The 19,008-nt window shown below is 38.8% G+C and overlaps 1 pseudogene; it reads left to right on the forward strand.

The window, feature by feature from the left end:
- Positions 1–500: 500 nt before the first annotated feature.
- LOC100340561 (UBX domain-containing protein 6-like) overlaps positions 501–19,008 on the forward strand; it is a 28,042-nt pseudogene continuing 9,534 nt past the window's right edge.

Consider the following 19,008-nt stretch of genomic DNA (forward strand, 5'->3'; position numbering starts at 1 on the left):
TTTTTGTTTATTTCTTCTCATTTTAATTATTTCTTTTATTAATTTGGGGTTTGATTTGTTGTTGTTTTTCTAGGTCCTTGAGATACATTGATAGCTCATTTATTTGGTATCTTTCCAGTTTTTTCATGTAGGCACTGATTGCTGTAAATTTCACCCTTAACACTGCTTTTGCTGTATCCCATTCCTTTTTTTTTTAATTTATAAATTTATTTTTTTTAAAATTTATTTAATGAGCATAAATTTCCAAAGTACAGCTTATGGACCACAATAGCCTCCTCTCCCCCCCCCCCCCGTGTCTTCCATCCCATCCACAACGCTCCCCTCTCCCACTCCCTCTTCCCTTCCCCTTCACATCACAATTAATTTTCAATTATCTTTATATACAGAAGATCAATTTAGCGTATGTTAAGTAAAGATTACCACATTTTGCTCCCACACAGAAACATAAAGTGTAAAATACTATTTGAGTACTAGTTATAGCATTAGTTAAACACCTAAGAGTAATTGTGTATTAATTACAGAGCTCAACCAATAGTTTTAAGTAGAATATAAAATGCATCTTTTGCATTGTTGTGGCTTCCCCCCGACCTCCCTCCCTCCCGTGGCCCTCCCCTCACCCACTTCCTCTCCCCTCTCCCCCCTTCATCACATTTCATTTTCAGTTACCTTCATATACCGAAGATCAATTTAGTATATACTAAGCAGGGATTTCAACAGGTTGCACTCACACAACCGAACCAGGTATAGGGTATTGTTCGACTAGTACTGTTGTTTTTTAGTTTCATAGATAAACATATTAAGGACAGAGATCCTGCGAGGGGAGCATGAACCCAGTGACTCCCGTTGTTGATTTAACAATTGGCACTCTTATTTATGACGTCAGCAATCACCCGAGACTCTTGCTATGAGCTGTCTAGGCTATGGAGGCCCCTTGAGTTCACCAACTCTGAATTTGTTTAGTCAAGGCCATATCACAGTGGAGGTTCCTTCCTCCCTTCAGAGAAAGGCACCTCTCTCCTTGATGGCCTGATCCTTCTGCTGGAGTGTTGTTCGCCAGGATCCTTCATTTAGATTGTTTTTTGCCACCGTGTCATGGCTTTCCATGCCTGCGAGACTCTCATGGACCTTTTAGTCAGATCCGAATGTCCCAAGGGTTGATTCTGAGGCAGGAGTGCTGTTTTGGGCATTTGCCATTCTATGAGTCTGCTGTGTGACCTGCTTCCCCCGCAGGATCATTCTCAACCCTTTTGATTCTATCTTTCATTATTTGCTTACACTGGTCTTATTTGTGTACTCTCTTCGACACTTACCCTATCTTTTGGATCAGTTGTGTATTTATATTTGTCTCTTTACCAAGTGTGCTGGCATTGGTACCTGCCTCCTTGGTAAGACTGAGTTGAAATCCCCTGGCACATTTCCAGTTCCACCATTGGAGGTAGGTCTGATTGAGTATGTGCCGTCCTATATATCTCCTCCCTCTCTTATTCCCACTCCCATGTTCCACAGAGATCAATTTCCTATTAATTTTTAAACGCTTAAGAATGGTTGTGCATTGATTGCAGAGTTCAACCAGTGGTCTTGTGTAGAGCATACCGAGCAACAACAACAACAACAAAAATACTAAAGGAACAAAATAGTAAGTTTTTCCTCAACAGTCTAGACAAGGGCTGCTCATGTCATTGTCTCTCATAGTGTCCATTTCACTTCAATGGGTATCATTTTAGGTGCTTGTTTAGTTGCCATCAATCAGGGAGAACATGTGATATTTATCCCTTTTGGACTGGCTTATTTCACTCAGCATGATGTTTTCCAGCTTCCTCCATTTTGTTGTGAATGCCCGGATTTCGTTGTTTTTTACTGCTGTATAGTGTTCCATAGAGTTTCTTTATCCAGTCATCCGTTGATGGACATTTAGGTTGATTCCATGTCTTAGCTATTGTGAATTGAGCTGCAACAAATATTGAGGTGCAAATGCCTTTTTTCACCCCTTTAATTCCATTTGGGTATATTCCAAGGAGTGGGATGGCTGGGTCCTGTGGTAGTGCTATGTTCACGTTTCTGAGGACTCTCCAGACTGTCTTCCATAGTGGCTTTACCAGCTTGCATTCCCACCAACAGTGGATTAGTGTCCCCTTTTCTCCACATCCTCGCCAGCATCTGTTGTTGGTTGATTTCTGTATGTAAGCCAATCTAACCGGAGTGAGGTGGTATCTCATTGTGGTTTTGATCTGCATTTCCCTGATGGCTAGGGATCCTGAGCATTTTTTCATGTGCCTGTTGGCCATTTGGATTTCCTCTTTTGAAAAATGCCTGTTAAGGTCCTTGGCCCATTTTTTTATTGGGTTGTTTGTTTTGATTCTGTGGTGTTTTTTGATCATTGTGTAGATTCTAGTTGTTAATCCTTTATCTGTTGTATAGTTTGCGAATAACATCTCCCATTCTGTTGGTTGCCTCTTCGCTTTCCTGACTGTTTTCTTTGCTGTTAAGAAACTCTTCAATTTTAGGTAATCCCATTTGTTTATTTTATCTTTGATTACCCATGCCTGTGGGGTCTTCTCCAGGAATTCTTCGCCTATTCCGATATCTTGAAGGGTTTCCGCTATGCTCTCAATTAGTTTCATGGTGTCGTGGCGCAACTCTAGTTCTTTGATCCATGTTGAGTGGATTTTTGTATAAGGTGTAAGGTAGGGGTCTTGCTTCATACTGCAGCATGTGGACATCCAGTTTTCCCAGCACCATTTGTTGAAGAGGCTGTCCTTGTTCCAGGGGTTGGTTTTAGGTACTTGTCAAATATGAGTTGGTTATAGATGTTTGGATTGATCTCCGGTGATTCTATTCTGTTCCATTGGTCTATCCATCTGTTTTTGTACCAGTACCAGGCTGTTTTGATTATAACTGCCCTGTAGTATGCTTTGAAGTCTGGAATTGTGATGCCTCCGGCCTTGTTTTTATTGTAAAGGATTGCTTTAGCTATTCTGGGTCTCCTGTTTCTCCATATGAATTTCAGCATCGTTTTTTCTAGGTCTTTGAAGAATGACTTTGGTATATTGATTGGTATTGCATTGAACTTGTAAATTGCTTTTGGGAGAATGGACATTTTGATGATATTGATTCTTCCAATCCATGAGCATGGCAGGTTTTTTCCATTTTTTTGTGTCGTCTTCTATTTCTTTCTTTAGTGTTTTGTAATTTTCATCATAGAGGTCTTTGACCTCTTTGGTTAAATTTATTCCAAGGTACTTTATTGTTTTTGTGGCTATTGTGAATGGGATTGATCTTAGTAGTTCTTCCTCGGCCCTGGCATTGTCTGTGTATACAAAGGCTGTTGATTTCTGAGCGTTGACTTTGTATCCTGCTACTTTACCAAACTCTTCTATGAGTTTCAGTAGCCTCTTATAGGAGTTTATTGGGTCCTCTATATATAGTATCATGTCATCTGCAAACAGGGATAGTTTGACTTCCTCCTTTCCCATTTGTATCCCTTTAATTTCTTTTTCTTGCCTGATGGCTCTGGCTAAGACTTCTAGGACTATATTGAATAGCAATGGTGAGAGTGGGCATCCCTGTCTGGTGCCAGTTCTCAATGGAAATGCCTCCAACTTTTCCCCATTCAATATGATGCTGGCCTTTGGTTTATCATAGATTGCCTTAATTGTGTTGAGGAATGTTCCTTCTAACCCCAATTTGCTTAGGGTTTTCATCATGAAGGGGTGTTGTATTTTGTCAAATGCTTTCTCTGCATCTATTGAGATAACCATATGATTTTTGTTTCTCAATTTGTTAATGTGCTGGATTACGTTGATTGACTTTCGAATATTGAACCATCCCTGCATACCAGGGATAAATCCCACTTGGTCAGGGTGAATGATCTTTCTGATGTGTAGTTGGATTCGGTTTGCCAGAATTTTATTGAGTATTTTTGCATCTATGTTCATCAGGGAGATAGGTCTGTAGTTTTCTTTCTCTGCTGTGTCTTTTCCGGGCTTAGGAATTAAGGTGATATTGGCTTCGTAGAAGGAATTTGGGAGGATTCCCTCTCTTTCAATCGTTTGTAATAATTTGAGAAGAACTGGGGTTAGTTGTTCTCTAAATGCCTGGTAAAATTCTGCAGTGAAGCCATCCGGTCCTGGGCTCTTCTTTTTTGGTAGTGCGTTTATTACTGATTCAATTTCTTCCATGGTTATGGGTCTGTTTAGATTTTCTATATCTTCACGGCTCAGTTTAGGAAGGTTGCATTTGTCCAGGAATCTATCCATTTCTTCCAGGTTCCCCAATTTGTTAGCATACATCTCTTTGTAGTAGTTTCTGATGATTCTTTTTATTTCTATTGTGTCAGTTGTTACATTTCCATTACTATCTTTGATTTTACAGATTTGGGTCTTCTCTCTCCTTTTTTTGGTTAGTTGGGCCAATGGTGTGTCAATTTTGTTTATTTTTTCAAAGAACCAGCTCCTGGTTTTGTTGATCTTTCGTATTGTTTTTTTGGTTTCAATTCTGTTTATTTCTTCTCTGATCTTTAGTATTTCTTTCCTCCTTTTGGATTTGGGCTTGATTTGCTGCTGTTTTTCTAGTTCCTTGAGGTGCATAGAGAGTTCATTTGTTTAGTTCCTTTCCAGCTTCTTGATGTAGGCACTAATTGCTATAAACTTTCCTCTTAGCACTGCTTTTGCTGTGTCCCACAGGTTTTGATAGGTTGTGTTATCATTTTCATTTGTTTCTAGAAATCTTTTGATTTCTCTTTTAATTTCTTCGATGACCCACTGTTCATTTAGGATCATGTTGTCCATTCTCCATATATTTGCATATGGTGTAGAGATTCTTGGGTTGTTGATTTCAAGTTTCACTGCACTATGGTCTGAGAAGCTGCATGGTATAGTTTCAATTTTTTTGAACTTGTTGAGGCTCCCTTTATGGCCTAGTATATGGTCAATCCTAGAGAATGTTCCATGTACTGGGGAGAAATACGTGAACTCTGTGTCTGTGGGGTGGAGGGTTCTGAAGGTCTATTTGGTCTATGGCGTCAATTAGCTCAGTTGTTTCCTTGTTGAATTTCTGTCTGGTTGATCTGTCCATTGGTGAGAGTGGGGTGTTGAAGTCCCCTGTTACTATTGTATTTGAGTCTATATCTCCCTTTAATTCCTTTAGTAATTCTTTCAGGTAGCCAGGCGCCCTGTAATTAGGTGCGTATACATTTATAATAGTAATGTCTTCCTGTTGGATAGATCCTTTAATCATTATATAGTGCCCTTCTCTGTCTCTTTTAGTAGTTTTTATGTTAAAGTCTATTTTGTCTGATATTAGGATGGCCACACCAGCTCTTTTTTGATTTCCATTAGCTTGGAGTATCTTTTTCCATCCTTTCACTTTCAGTCTGCGTGCATCTTTGCTGATGAGGTGTGTCTCCTGAAGGCAGCATATATTTGGATCCTCTTGTTTTATCCAATCTGCTAGTCTGTGCCTCTTTGTCATGGAATTAAGACCATTCACATTCAATGTGATTACTGTTAAGTACTGTCTTTTTCCCTTCATGTTTCCTGAAACGAGCTGTTTATGTATTTTGAACTTTGTTTGTGGGTTAATCTACATTCGCTTTTTTTTTTGCAGTGAAGTTCTTGTTTTTGTATTTCTGTGTGCAGCACATCTTTGAGCAAGTGTTGTAGGGTTGGACGCGTGGATACAAATTCTTTCAGTTTCTGTTTGTCGTGGAAGATCTTTATTTCCCCTTCATTCACAAATGATAGCTTTGCAGGATATAGTATTCTAGGTTGGCATTGTTTGTCTTTTAAAACTTGGAATATATCATGCCATTGTCTCCTTGCCTGTAGTGTTTGCGATGAGAAGTCTGGGGTAAGTCTGATTGACTTACCCCTGAATGTGATTTGTCGCTTTTCTCTGGCACATTTTAGGATTTGTTCTTTGTGTGTCACTGAACTGAGTGTTGCCACAATGTGTCGTGGTGAATTTCTCTTCTGGTCTACTCTGTTCGGGGTCCTGGTTATCTGTTGTATTTGTGTGTTGTTATCCAGCTGCCTTTGTTTAAAGTTTTCTGATATTATTTCATTGAAGACACCATCTAATCCATTCTCTCTTTCCACCCCCTCAGGGACTCCTATTATCCAAACATTACACCTTTTGATTGAATCTTGTAGGTCTCCGACCGTGTTTTTTAATTTTTTAATTTCTTCTTCCTGCGATTGAACTGACTGTATTATTTCTGGAAGTTTGTCTTCGAATTCTGATATTCGGTCTTCTATTTCATCTGTTCGATTTCCGAGGGATTCCACGGTGTTTTTTATATGGTCAATTGAGTTTTTCAGTTCTAGTATCTCATTCTGGCTTCTCTTTAAGATCTCTAATCCTTGGGCTTGTTTTTCATTCAGCTCTTGACACTGTTTCTCATTATTTCTAAGTATTCTGATTATTAATTTTTTGAATTCTTTTTCTGGCATGTTTTCAACTTCTTCTTCTTCTGCCTCTGTTGGTTTAGCCTGCTCCATTGGCAAATTTATATTATCTTCTATGTTGTTTTTTTGGTTTTTGGTTTTGTTTTTTGGCATTCCATCTGGGTGATTTTTCGGGTTGATTTCCCTCTACTATAGGCTGCTGTGAGTCTCTACCAATATCCTGTGTAACCAGGCTGATCTACACAGCCCGCAGGTAAACAGACAGGATGGCTGCTCTCTGCCCACTGCAGCTCTGGATCCTGTGCTTTTTCCCCACCAGGAGGCGCTATTCAGTAACTTGAGTAGTCGGGTCTCAGGGCTTCGGGCTGCCCTCCCTTGAGCACCCTCAGCTCCACCTTTGGGCTCCGCCTCCGAAGATTAGTGTGGAGGCAAAGATAGTTCTCCTTTAAGCCCGAATGTAAACAAACAAAATGGCTGCTTCCCGCCCGCTGGAGCTCCGGGGAGGCGCCAAGAGACATTGGCTTACTCAGTCTCTCAATTAGTGTCCCTGAATCGTGCACTCTCTCCGCCAGCGCTACTCACTCTGTTCCGTTCTCTATTTCCTCTCCCACTCAGTCATGCATGTCCCAGTGTCCGTCCCAGGATGTGTTGGGGGAGGGGCGGCGGCAGCTGTGCCGTGGTGCTGGGCGAGTGCCCCGTCTCACCTCGGCCTCCAGCGCTGGTGCGTACATGCTCCTGCTGGTGTCCTGAGTCCCAGGCGTCCGCGTCCTCCCCGCGTGTCCACCCCAACACCCCAGTTTGAGGAAGGGCTTAAAAACTACAAATTTTCATCCCTCTTTGAACCTTCCCTTAGTGGAGCTTCGCTGTGCTCCCTCCCTCTCTATTCCGCCATCTGCCCCCATTCCTTTTTATATTCTGTACTGATTTCTTGTATGACCCACTGTTAAATCAAAAGCATGTTGTTCAGTCTCGATGTGTTTCCATATGATCTAGAGAATCCTGAGTTGTTGAATTCCAGCTTTATTCCATTTCGTATCTGAGATGATGCATGCTATTATGTCAAAGTTTTTGAATTTGCTGAGACTTACTTTATGACCTAGCATATGGTCTATGCTTTTAGAGTACCAGATAAATCAAGCTAAGATGGCATCTGGAATTAAATTGATTTATTGTTCGGGAACAGTCTCTGGTCTTTCCTTATTGTACAATTTTATGGGTTATGGTTGCTGAAATTTTACTTTTACTAATGAGAAGAGTGAGAGTGATAGGTGCATTGTTGGAATTTTAGTACTTTGGACAACTGAAAGTATTGGCTATTTATGTTTATAACTCAACAATAAGACAAACCAATGAGAGAGGAAAATTATGTGAACACACTTCATAAAAGACCACATACCAATAAAAGTGCATGAGGAGCCAGCATTGTGGCAGAGCAGGTAATTCCTCTTCCCATGATGGCAGCACCCCATATGAGCACTGATTCATGTGCTGGCTGCCAATCCACCTCCTGGCTAACTGCATGGGAGAACAGCTAATTACAGTCTGGTTCAAAGAGAAAGCACAGTTCTTTGATATCCCTTTCTTGGTTGCATTTCACATATCATCTAATGTTGAGCACAATATGCTAAAAATACTTTCTTGAAGAAAAACAAGGCAAGTCACAGGGCAGAATAAAATACCTTGTCACACTCAGGAGAATGGATCATATGTTTTTAATAATTTATTTTTATTAATATAAAGAGAACAGATTTCATGTATTTCAAAGGTACAATTCTAAGGATATAATGACATTTATCTTCTTCCATCTTCCTTCCTTTTTGAATTTTTGGGATAACATTTTTGTTTACTTTATAGTCACAGGCAAAATGCAGCACTAAATAAAGAGTTCAACAAGACAAAAGTAGAAAGACCACAGTTCATGGGAGTAGACAAGCACTATCAATAATAATCAAATTCCAACATGACAGTTTCACTCATATACAATAAATTTGTTTATTACCCTGTTTATTAGCGACTACACATCGGAGAAAACATGAGGTTTTCATTTTTCATTTTGAGGTCATCAACTCCCTGTATATTTTGGGTGGTTTCCAGGTAACTGTTATGTTCAAAGCTCTTTAGAATCTTCTAGGCCCTAATGTCATCATACTCATTGACAAGAAATTTATATTTACTTTCGTGAATATTTAGAGAATGAAAAATTAAACTATCTTAGATTTTTGAAATTGTCCATAATGCACTTCTCTGTGCCCATATTTTTCCTATAAATATAATAATTGAGCCCATCCTGACTGGGCTGTGCCCCCTCCCTCCCCACTACTACCACCCCCCCACCACGATGAAGAAATTCTTCCAGGACATCAAGACAGACATCAAATTCAAGAGCTCGGGGCCTGGTCAGAAACCACAGACTCCCTGGGGGAGAAGGCCCCCAAAGAGAAACCCAACCAGCTGGCTCTGAGGCAGCCCAGCCCCGCTGGGGACCCATCGATGAGGTGCAGATGGCGGCGGCTGGAGCAGAAGCAGCCCTGGGCCCAGGGACCCAGGTCCATGGGGAACCAGGTGAGGAAGGAGCTGCGAGCCCAGGCCACTGTCCGTGGGAGCCCCGAGGCGCAAGGGACTAACGTGGTCCCTGAGGCCAAAGAGGAGGGTTCAACTCACCTGGCGGTGCTGGGCGTGTACTTCACCTGCCCGCTCATGGGGTCACCCTGAGCAGGGACCAGCGGGAGGCCAGCATCAAGGAGGCCATTCTCTCAGAGGCTGTGTCCATCATGATGATCCACACATTCAACAAAGCCCGTGTCCGGGTGAAGCTGGGCGTGGACACCACTGCCAAGTACCTGGACAACCTCCACCTGCACCCTGAGGAGGAGAAGTACTGAAGATCAAGCTGCAGAACAAGCTGTTCCCGGAGCGCATCAACTGCTTGGAGGGGGCACATGAGTGTTTTGAGGCCATCGGGTTCCAGAAGGCCCTGCTTCCAGTCCTGATCAGGAGAGCCCGGAAGAGTTCTAGGTGCTGACCCAGGCGGTGGTGGCCCAGCCCCAGAGCCTGCACAGGCACAAGGAGCATCCGCTGGCTGCTGATCCCGTGGGGACCACGCTGCAGGCCTCCAAATTCGAGCTGCCCGCAGACTTCCTCAGCCTCATGGCAGAAGAGGTGAAGCCAGAGCAGAGGTTCAGGGCGGATGCGGTGGAGCGGCTGAGCATGCTGTGGGCTAAGGCCAGGCGCGAGGAAGAGCAGCAGAGGGTGCTGCGGGGCTACAGGTTCACGTTGCTGCACATGTGCCTCCCAGATGGCTGCCTGCTGCAGGGGGCGCGGGGGGGTGCTGGGTCTTCGGTGCCCCAGGAAGGCCAGGGTCAGGGTGCGTGCTGTCCAGTCGGCCCTGACTGTCCTGCCCGCAGGGACCTTATATGCCTGCGAGCGATTGTCGGCCCTGTACAGCTTCATCCGGGAGGCCTTGGAGAGCGGCTGGCTGCCCTTGGAGCTGCTGGCCTCAGGGGGGCAGAAGCTGTTGGAGGAGAACCTGGCCTTGAAGGAGTGCACCCTGGGGAGGGGTGCCCAGCCTGGGCGTGGGGCCCCGGGAAGTCAGAGAGCAGGGCCGCGTTCTGCCCCCCAGCAGCAGGGTGGCGCTTGCTCTGCCCCCAGGTGCCCTTCGCCCTCTTGACCTTCTCGTGGGACCCAGCTGTGCTGGAGGACCTCGGGCTGCTGGCCGAGCCCCACGCTCATGGCTCCTGAATCCCGAGCTCCTGGCAGCCATGGAGCAGCTCTTGTGCAACAAAAGCAGAGTTGGCCTCAAAAAAAAAAAAAAAAAAACAAAAAAAAAACAAAAAAAAACACTATAATAATTGTAACTGTTGAATAATACACGGTGGTATACTTAATTGGTATACTTAATTTAACATCATTTCCCTGAGTACCATAAACATTTTAGGTTAAATTCCTGCAAATTTTACATTTTAGTAAGTGAAATTTTGGAATAATTTTCAATCATGTCCATTACATCTGCTGGGGATTCTTTAACTTCTTTCCCAAAGTTCTATTTTCTAACCACAACAATAAAATAAAATGCAAAATATCACACCTATTTTGGGACAATTTTGATTTGCAGGTAACGAGATTATTTACACTTCTGTAGCAGTGCTCCGTAGCAGTGCTATGGTCATTACCATGCTATGATGTAATATTTTTTTTGACAGGCAGAGTGGACAGTGAGAGAGAGGGACAGAGAGAAAGGTCTTCCTTTACTGTTAATTCATCCTCCAATGGCCGCTGTGGCCGAAGCCAGGAGCCAGGTGCTTCTCCTGGTCTCCCATGTGGGTGCAGGGCCAAAGGACCTGGCCATCCTCCACTGCACTCCCGGGCCACAGCAGAGAGCTGGACTGGAGGAGGAGTGACTGAGCCAGAATCCCGTGCCCCGGCCAGGACTAGAACCTGGTGTGCTGGCGCCACAGGCGGAGGATTAGCTGATTGAGCCGCAGCGCCAGCCTATGTTGTTTTAATTTTAACATGGGGAACCTGGGCTTACCCTGGCCTGCTTTTCGTTGGGAGGTGACCATGTCATATCCTTTCATGAAGTGTCTGTGTAACTTTCTTGTTCATAATTTTTCAGAAGCAAATACACTTGGCTATATATGCAATATATATACCAAATTGTGAATTGTATGGAAAAGATATTTACCTTGGTTATTTTATTTTCCAAAGTGTAATTCTGTATACTTATATTCCATTAACTTGACTTTGTTATGAGACATGTTGGTTTCTTGATTCTGTCCCCGTTGCCCCTCTTCCAGGCCAGCTTTCTGCTGTGGCCAGGGAGTGCAGTGGAGGATGGCCCAAGTCCTTGGGCCCTGCACCCCATGGGAGACCAGGATAAGTACCTGGTTCCTGCCATCGGATCAGCACAGTGCGCCGGCCGCAGCACGCAGATCCACGGCGGCCATTGGAGGGTGAACCAACAGCAAAAGGAAGATCTTTCTCTCTGTCTCTCTCTCTCTCACTGTCTAACTCTGCCTGTCAAAAAAAAAAAAATGACAATTTTCTTTTTATTCTTTAAGAGTTAATTTAATTGATATCTTCATCCACTTACTGTATATGTGTTCACTACTTTGTTATCATTCCTAAAGAATGACTCAGTTCTGTTCACAGACATTTTGAATTTTTTTAGCATACTATGTGCATCTAAGTCTTATTTCCTGTTGCATTTTATCGTTTTCATCTATATTTCTCTTCCATCTTCCTTGAAGAGCTAACATCAGACTTTCACTCTTAAATTTTCTTGCCATTTTTATTGTGAGTTCATCATTTCAAACAAAATTCCATACATCATTTCAGAACATTCATTTGCACGTTTCCTGAGAACTGTATTGAAATAGTGGACCATTCACCCTTCCAAGAGTACATGTGCTTTAGAACATTTTATAGATTCAATGGTACACATAATTTAATGTTGATCTTGAAAATTTCCACATGCTACATTAACACACTTTTATCTTTGTTTCAGAATTATTATGCTAAGTAACATTAATTGGTCTAGGGGTCCATGCAGTGGTGTGGCAGGTCAAAGCCCCAGCCTGCAGCTGTGGTATCCTATATGGGTACCAGTTCACGTCCTGGCTGCTCCACTTCTGATCCAGCTCCCTGCTAATATGCTCGGGAAACCAAGAAGGTGGCCCAAATACTTGGGCCTCAGCACGCATGTGGGAGACCAGGTAGAAGTTCCTGGCTCCTGGAATAGGATTTTAGTAGCCTTTGCCATAGTGCCATTCAGGGAGTGAACTGGCAGATGGAAGTCCAATCTCTCTCTCTCTCTCTCTCTACTTCTCTGTGGAATTCTGTCTTTCAAATAAATAAAATAAATCTTTAAAAATTTTGATCTGCATTATATTCCTGTAATTAGGTACTCTTTTGTAAATATAATATTAGGCCTATTTTTTAAAAATTTCACCTATGTCTGCTTAAAATTCTATAAATACAAATTACAAGTTATTAAAATGTAATGTGCCATGCCATATCTGAATAATTTATTTTTAAAATTACACTTCAGTTGAACATGATCATAAATTTATGTCATTGAATACATACTTTATTCCATTTCTATTTTTGAATTCATTACTATTGCCTTTATTTTTTTCATTAAAAGTGTAACTTAATGTCAATGATAGAACAAGTTACCTGTGGCAATCTTGGGTTAATTTATCTTTGTAATGTAATCAACTTTACCTAAATTTTTCCAGTTTTCAGACAATGTTCATGCACAACATTGCATAAATCATTTTCATCAGTGTCATCATTCTCCTTTGCAGGTCAGATATTTTGTTAAATTTCATGGACTCTTTTGTAACTACACACTTTCACTTGATTTTGGAAATATTTACAAAGTCATTTCTTCATATCAGTATTATATTTCAAATATATTTTGTTAAGATACTTGAAATATTCTTGTTTTAAGATCTGTTAAATTTATTTTCTTTCATAACTTTATACATATACATATATGTGTATGTATATATACATATATATATGTTTCTTTTCCACAACATTCCTGTATACTGTTTTGTCAATAATACATTATTCCCTACGACTTCTACAAAATTATTCCCTACTACTCAATATCAAAATACATGCCAATCATAGCCCTGAAAGCATTTGCTCATTCTAGTCAGCATTCTTTTTTTGAAGTCATCAAGTGGCTCACATTTCTGTAAGGTGTCTCACTCCTTCCATGCACATGATTGTCCAAAATTGTGTCACTACAGCAGACCCTTTCAGATGTTCAAGTTAATGTATTCTGTTTACAATTTGTTATTTTTTAGTACTCAAAAATCAAAATTTGACCATAAATATTTATTGGTCAAGGTACTTGTATGCTCACTAAAAGTTAATATATTAGTCAGCATGGTCTTTTCCAATTTAAGTTCCTGACATTTTTATTATTTTAATGTAATTTTAAGTTTCGTATTCCTCCATGCCATCTCTATATGATTTTGACTCTTTCTCCCAAATTACTAATTTGTACAATATGTAATCGAAATGAACTGTCTTATATAGAGTGTATATCTCTTTATTTTGTCTTAGAATTTACCACTGCTACCTGAATGTGTAATTAATAACCTGATTTATGACAATACTAGCACAGGGAAACAGTAGGTGTCATAGTTTTGTTTATGATTCTGTGGTTATAAACTCAATTTAAATGCTGCAAGTTGTCCTAGATACTGTCATGAGTACAGGATTTCGGCACCTTATGGGGCCAGTACCATCATGGTCATCAGCATGGGATACTATATCTTTCTGGATGTTACTGGAGCTGTAAATTATTTTCTGATTTCAGGAATTTTCCAAAATACATGTCCCTGCCGTTCTACAATTTTTCCAGTTTATTCTGGACCCTTTTATAGAAATACCCATCCACATGTTTGTCTTTAAATTATGTCTCACACTATAATACTCATTGTTACTTAAGGCAAAGCAAACTTTTCCCTTGCCATGTGCATCAGGTTTGTATTTTTATTTTCATTTTTAATTTATTATTTTATGTATATCAATATCCACATGAAATCTAATCTTAGCACTGCCAATGTATGGCCATTCTTTTTGCATTTACCTAATAATGCCATGAATTTACTCAAAATTGTTCAGGTTGTATTAGTAACCTCCATCTTCATGTTTTATAACATCACTTTTGGATATTACATTGTTTCACTTTCAAGTATACATGTGTTTTATAGCTTCTTTATTTTTAGAGACTCAAAATTGGCATTCATTTTAAATTTTCCATACGTTAGGTTGAGATACTGTTATCTTGGCTCTAAGATTATTGAATTCATTGGCATGCAATTTCCTTGATTTAAGAAAGTACAAATTTTCTGTAGCTTAAATGTTTATTTAGGGCTGTTTTTATCTATGTCTGTTACATCTTCTTGGGGCCTTATTTCTACTTCTACCAAATTTGCCATTGGTATATCCAATAGTCAATATACCACATATATAAAATTGTCACATTTCTCTACTTTTCATGTTGTATTTGATTTTGTTTACTGTAGCCTGAGTAAATAGTCAATAATCTAATTTGTGCCAATTCTAGTGCAGGAAACTTAAGGCTACCATGATGTTCTTTATCATTGTTAGGGCATCAACTCTTCAATTTCTGGAAGTTGTCCAAACAAATTTTATATTCACAGTACCTGAGAACAAACTAGGGTAGTTCCATCAGTCTCATTAGCTGGGGAGTTCATTTTTAGCCTTATATACATACATGGATCTTGAAATTAACCATTTACTTTGGAAATTTAGGTAAATTTTTTTGAACCTTGAATTCACTGAACTCACTCTTTTTCACAGATATTCTAGTCTAGGCTAATCCCAGCCCTGTGACCATTGTCTGATGATTTAAATTTTTATTGTGAGATCACCGTCACACCCAACATTCTATAAGTTCTCCTGGAAACATTCAGGTATACACTGTCTCATAGCCATCTTAGCCAAGCATAATCATTCTCTCTTCTCAAGGTAATATATACATATACATGAAAAAAAAAATCAGCTATATGTAATATGTATATATATGTTTATATATATATATATAAATAACTTCTGGATTTTTATGGAACTCTAATTCATTGTTTGATTATTGAGTTTTTTGATTATTCAAATTTTGCACTGTGTGTCTAGATATTGGCACATTTCCTGATAATTATGTGGATAAGTGTCTGGATCTTGATGTGGTTTTGATCTAAAGATTGTATATATTTATCTAATTTTAGAGGTTGGTAGAGAGGGAGAGACAGAAACTATGAGCTACAGCTGGTGGCTTGCTCCCCATTCTTGTAATGACCAGTAGCTAGATTATTATGGAACTCTAAATTATATTTTTTAGATAATAGATTTTATATTTATGTATGCATTTCTAAAGTTTTGTTTTATATACAAATCTATAAATAAATAAATTATATATATATATATATATATGGGCTATTTTCCACAAAAATCTCTTTATTGTGCTTGTCACATTAATATTGTTACTCTCAATTAATTGAATGTTACTCATAATTTTGAAAATATAATATAAATTTTATTCTAACCAATACACCTCTTTGTGTATCTCATTTTGTCTTTGAATGTATTCTTATCACCTGTGTAAATGATTAGTAGTGTAATGAAAGCCCATCCTAGAACCAAACCTATCCATATGTTGCTTGGATTTTATATTGGAAGATCACAAAAATACTCAAAATTTTATTAATTTTGTTGGCCATTTATATGTATATAGTTCATCAGAAAGACTTTTGGCTCTTATTTTCATTCTCCATTTTTAGGTAATATACTTTTATCTTTGGTAGTTTTTGTACATAAGTGTAACTGTAGATGCCAGTATCTTTTATTTAAGGTTTTTTTGTTGTTGTTGTTATAAATGGCATATTTTCTACAGCACTCTGGCCTCAGAATCAGCCCTTAAGGCATGCGGATCTGGCTGAAAAGCCCATGAGAGTATTTCAGGCATGGAAAGCCAAGACACTCTGGGGAAAAAAAAAAAAAAAAAAAAAAAACTAAATGAAAGATCTCCGAGAGTGAGATCCCAGTGGAAAGAACGGGTCATCAAAGAAGGAGGTACCTTTCTCTGAAGGGAGGAGAGAACTTCCACTTTGACCATGGCCTTGTCTAAATATGATCAGAGTTGGTGAACTCCGGGGGCTTCCATAGCCTTGGCAGCTCATGACAAGAGCCCAGGGTGATTACTGATGCCATAAACAAGTGTCAATTTGTTAAGTCAACAACAGGAGTCACTGTGCACTTACTCCTCATGTAGGATCTCTGTCCTTAATGTGCTGTGCATTGAGATTTAATGCTACAACTAGTACTCAAACAGTATTTTTCACTTTATGTTTCTGTGTGGGAGCAAACTGTTGAAATCTTTACTTAATGTATGCTAAACTGATCTGTATATAAAGAGAATCGAAAATTAATCTTGATGTGAATGGAAGGGGAGAGGGAGTGGGAAAGGGGAGGGTTGCAAGTGGGAGGGAAGTTATGGGGGGGAAGCCATTGTAATTCATAAGCTGTACTTTGGAAATTTATATTCATTAAATAAAAGTAAAAAAAAATAAATGGCATATTTTCCTTACTTACAAATATTGATTTCTTCTTTTGTTTATCAAGTTAAATGCAAATTTAATACATGTGGGTTGATCCAATCCTGTTGTATATGCTTGTTATGCTATTGCTCCTACATTATTGCTGTTACTCCCTATAATCAGATTATGGGTTATATCCTCATCTTTTATTTCTGTGACATGTATACATCATGATGTAGTGTATGCTCATCCTGGCACAGAAAACTGTAGCTCATCCTGGTTTATTTTTCATTGTGGTTTCATCAATTTGATGAAAATTATTTTTTTTTCGTTTTCCTTTTACTGTTTATTGAACTCTTTTACTTAATTTGGGGCTAAATTTACAAACATTAATTAAACTGAAAGTAGATCTTTGAAAATTTAACAGTGGTAATGGGAGAGGGAGGAGGATGAAGGGTTGGAACCTGGATGAAAGGGAGGGTAGGGTGAGCAATATCACAGTGTTTCTAAATCACTACATATAAAATACATGAAAATTGTATAACATAAATAAAATTTTAGAAAAAGAATGAAAATAAAATTATCAGGATTGTGAAGAGAGATATATGCACAAGGATATTCACTTGATACTTTCAATGGACATAAGCCAAAAGTTGAAAATGATAGAATAATTAAAGAATTAAGGCACCAAAAATATTCCTTGATTTACCTTCCTTGATTTTAAAATTTTTCTCATGGTAAAAATATTTACTGGATTATTGTTCACCAAATTCCTTTATGTCTATTGATCGCTCAATTATGTATCCTATATTCTAATTACAATCATCAAAATGTAATTCATGTGTAAAATGCTCATTTTTAATTGTTGTCTTTATTCACTGTGTGACCTGTTTATATCATCAGTATCTTATTTGAGTGGCTTCTTCCTCTGACATCAACATGATGGAAATGTTTTGAATTCTCTCTGCAACTATTTTGTGCCCCAAATTCTCAGGCCATCTTAACCCAATCTTTCTCAGTTCCTAGAGGATTTTTTTTAGCTTTTCTGGAATTCTGGAGGACTATAAAATTTTAATTTTCAAGGATTTAGATACAAATATCTTTCCATCAATGTTTATCTGGTAATTTTCAAAATTTTTGCTTTATTTCCACTCATTCTTCCTGTTTTGCATTTTAAAGAATTCAGTGGACTATTTTTTATGAAATGATCTTAATGTTCTTATTGTAGTTTCACTCCTATAAAAACAGTTCTAGTCATTGTTATTCCAATATATTTGTACCCTGATAGAGAAAAGTTTAAACTTGTACTTGTATTTGAATTTATGACTATTGTCCAATTATATTATCTAATCACAGTATGTACCAATGCTAGCACCGTGAACATGTGGCCATATTTGTTGGCTTTTTATTGTGTTGTCAGTTCTCTCAAAATTTTGTAAGGAACCTAAGAAATGTTTATCTTCAAAACATCCCACATCCATCTGAGACCAGCATTCTCTTTTCCTCTTTCAAGGATGTTTTTAAGTCTTTATTGATTTTATGGATTTTCTTGATGCTGGTGTTCCTTTAAAATCACTATGGAAAGGAAATTATCTTTTCTGGATTTTAGTTTCTGAAAATTTCACATGGTGTTTAGATGTAATATTAAGGAATAATTGTTCACTAAAAATTGTCACATTTTCTTGGCATTAATTGTGTGTTTTTTTTTTTTTTTTACAAAATTACTCTATCCACTTAGAGTTGCCACCATATCATTTTTGTCATAGCATTTAAATTCTTTTTTTCTTTTGCCTTTGAATTTAATGCTATCACTCATATATAATTTCAGGTTCTTAGGTATACTGGTTCTTGCATTATGAATATGTGGCTTTTTCATTGTAGGTTTACAAGTCGCATGGAAATTTTCTAGGTTATCTTGGAATCTTTCCTGTACATAGTATCTCTGATTGGTCTAACATCAATGTACTGCTTCATGCTATCAGAATCACACAATTTTTTGCTATTTGGAAGTTTGTAGGGATCTCCAAATTTATCACTACTGTTAACATTTTCAATAGCATTATGTTTTTAACTTTTATTTAATAAATATAAATTTCCAAAGTACAGTTTATGGATTACAAAGGCTCCCTTCATAACTTCCCTCCCTCCCACAACCCTCCCATCTCCCGCTCCCTCTCCCATTCCATTCACATCAAGATTCATTTTCAATTCTCTTTATATACAAAAAATCGATTTAGCATACATTAAGTAAAGATTTCAACAGTTTGCACCCACACAGAAACTCAAAGTGTAAAATACTGTTTGAGTACTAGTTATAGCATTAATTCACATTGTACAACACATTAAGGACAGAGGTCCTACATGAGGAGTAAGTGCACAGTGACTCTTGTTGTTGATTTAACATATTGACACTCTTGTTTATAGCGTAAATAATCACCATAGGCTCTTGTCATGAGTTTCCAAGGCTATGAAAGCCTTTTGTGTTCACCGACTCCAATCTTATTTAGACAAGGTCATAGTAAAAGTGGAGG

Source organism: Oryctolagus cuniculus, chromosome 20, assembly GCF_964237555.1.
Source record: "Oryctolagus cuniculus chromosome 20, mOryCun1.1, whole genome shotgun sequence".
In the NCBI taxonomy this organism is placed as follows: Eukaryota; Metazoa; Chordata; class Mammalia; order Lagomorpha; family Leporidae; genus Oryctolagus; species Oryctolagus cuniculus.